Raw genomic sequence first — 3,198 nt, forward strand, 5'->3', positions numbered from 1 at the left:
TTTAATAATATTCACAATAAGGGAATATTATATCACCTACAATAGATTTTCCCCTCCCCCCCTTTTTTTTCCCCCCCCTCTCTCTCCCTCCCCTTTATTATATAGTAGTACATACACAATAGGGGGATTTGTTTTCTCACACTTAAGTATATACACAGTAAGGGGAATTATTCCCCGCAGAATTTTTTTCTGTGTTTTCATGACGTAGGGGGGGGGGGAGGGAAAGGGAATGAAAAGGAAGGAAATACTTCTTTTTTTTTTTTTTTTTTTTTTTTTTCCTCTTCTCTTCTTCCCCCTATCTCCCCTCCCCCTCCACTAGGGGTATTTGAGCCCTCTCCCCCAGTGTCCCCTATAGAGAATATAATGGGAAAATTAGACCTGGAGGCAAAATGGCAAGGAACATTCCAGAAGTAGTACTGGCTGAAGACGTCTCCTCTTTTATCTTTCTTAGTGTAAGGGGTACTCATTGAGACCATTTATGTTGTTAGTTTATATGTTGATTTTATGTTGTATTTATTGTACTGTTTGGAAAAAATAATAAAAGAATTTTGGAAAAATAACTTTTTTTTTTTTTTTTAGGAGCCTGCAGAGCATTGCACCTGCGATTAGATAACAGGTGTAATATCTGGCTTTAGCAGAGTCTAGTATAGCATTCTGCAGGAAGAATCAATTAACGGAGAGTGCTCACCAGTGTTGAGTACAGTCAGTCTCAGTCTATCACTGGTTCCCACAAAGTGTCAAATTGCCCGCCCATTACTTTATATAAAAACAAATGCATGGTTATCAAATGCCACCAAATAACTGGTAGATTTTAAACTTAATTTGTGTTCAGCATTGCATGACCGCGCAATTGTCTCAGTGTAATACAGTGCCCGATGGCAAAGGGCAGAGATCATGGGGGGCAGAATCTTCCGGAGGTCATGTGGTTAACTTACAGTCCTTGTTCCATTTGTAATAAATAAAAATAAAAAAATGTTTTGTTTACTGAGTAAGCTGTACTTTTATTTAAAGCATAATACTTTTATATACACTGCATTTCACATTCCCTTTCAATTTTGTAGAACCTCCACACTGAATTTGTTGACCTTTTTCAGAATTTCTTCTTTTTTTTTGGTTTCCAAAAAAATGTTCTCATGGCTTATACATTTTAAATCTCTAGCATCTGCCTACATATTCAGGTTGAAACATTTTTTAAATATTAAGGGCCATATTCTCATACATTTCAGGCGGCGGAACGTATGTACTTTACGTTACGCCGCCGCAAGTTTAAGTGGCAAGTGCCGGATTCCCAAACCACTTACCTGTGAACTTGCGGCGGCATCGCGTAAAGTCCACCCGTGTAAGCCATCCTAATTCAAATGATCCAGGCAGGGGGCGTGGATCATTTAAATTAGGCGCGCTCCCGCGCCGATCGTAATGCGCATGCTCCGTCGGGTAAATTACCCGACTTGCATTGCGCTAAATGACGTCTCACGGACGTCATTTGTTTTGACTGTAACGTAAATGGCGTCCAGCGCCATTCACGGACGACTTACGTAAACGACGTTCAATTTTGAAATTTCGACGCTGGATCGACGGCCATACTTAACATTGAGTACGCCACCTAGGGGGCATCTTTATCTTTACGCCGCGTATCGCTTACGGAAACGACGTTAAAACACTACGGCGGGCAAGCGTACGTTCGAGAATCGGCGTGACTAGTCATTTGCATATTCTACGCTGACCGCCACCTAGCGGTCAGCGTAAATATTGCAGCCTAGGATACAACGGCGCAGGCTGTCGTATCTTAGGCATGTTTAAGTGTATCTCAGTTTGAGAATACACTTAAACATAGGAAACGGACTTACGTAGGCGTATCTGTTGATACGCCTACGTAACTTGTTTGAGAATATGGCCCACAATATCTAAATATAATGACTGGCAGAGGTTTGGAAGAAAAATCTAATGTAATTCTAAATATTGTCTGTCCTGAACCATAATCACTCCTTAAACTTCTCCCTAGATCCACTTTTTTTGTTGGGAGTCTAAAATGTATCTTGATGGAATCAATGGTGATACCAAGGAAGTCCAATACATGTAGTAGGTCAAACGGTTTCATGTGCTAAAGGGATGCCAAACAAATTGCAACTCTTAAAGTGGAGTTCCACCCAAAAGTGGAACTTCCGCTATAAGGCTACCTAACCCCCTTATTTTGGCATGCAAAATATATAGAGGAAGAACTTCAACCACATAAATGTAGAGCTGTGTCTACTGGGCAGAAAGAAGAGGCTCCTTGTTGACAAATGGTGGGCTAACAGAAAAGAGCTGACCACAGTGCACACAATCTACAGCTATGTGAAAAAACATGATCAAGGGAGTCGCACTAGGTTTTCGTTACAAGATGAGAGCCATGTACGCTCACTTTCCCATTAACATAGTTGTTCAGGAGACTGGGTCACTGGTAGAGATGAGGAACTTCTTGGCGGAAAAATACATCCGCAGAGTATGCATGAGACAAGGTGCCTTGTCTCAAGCTCGGGAAGATGAGCTGATCCTTGAAGGCAATGACATTGAGCTTGTTTCAAACTCTGCATTGATCCAACAAGCCACCACAGTAAACAACAAGGATATCCGATATTATTGTATCTGTCTCAGAAAAAGGAACTATCCAGAAGCTTGAAGAGTAAAGCATTAAATTCAAGAAATCTGTATCCTGTGCTACATCTAACAGTCCATTATCTATAGTGGGTACCTAGTTTTTGACAGCTCCCACTTCTGCTCACAACAACTCCTCTCCATCTTCTGGGACATGTCCCAAAAGACTGCTTGGCCATTCAGGATGCACAGTCAGCTGCAAGCTGGGTGCCCACACTAGTGATGCTGGTGCATGGGAGAGAACCAAGGCCAATGGTAAGCATTGCATGGAGCCAGACCAAACCGCCTTTGGGTTCCATGCTGGAATTGCTGGCTCCTTTTCTTTGCACAAATGCCCCCATAGCAGGGCACTTAAAGTCAATCTTGAGCCACACACTGTGGCTCAATCATGCCCCCCCCCCCCACTCTGATCACCTGATTTGATTGACAGTAGCAGAAGCCAATGGAAGTGACCTAAATGCAGACCTAATGTCTGCTTTTGCAAGCAAATTATTATACCCCAGTTGGCTAATCCTTCCTTATAGCATCTTCATAAGAAGCATAAAATTCTGTCAAAAGCTCCGG

The 3,198-nt window shown here is 42.1% G+C and overlaps 1 pseudogene; it reads left to right on the forward strand.

The window, feature by feature from the left end:
• Positions 1-389: 389 nt before the first annotated feature.
• LOC120928315 lies at positions 390-2,666 on the forward strand (annotated as a pseudogene).
• Positions 2,667-3,198: the final 532 nt, after the last annotated feature.

The sequence above is a fragment of the Rana temporaria genome, chromosome 2 (assembly GCF_905171775.1).
Source record: "Rana temporaria chromosome 2, aRanTem1.1, whole genome shotgun sequence".
Taxonomy (NCBI): domain Eukaryota; kingdom Metazoa; phylum Chordata; class Amphibia; order Anura; family Ranidae; genus Rana; species Rana temporaria.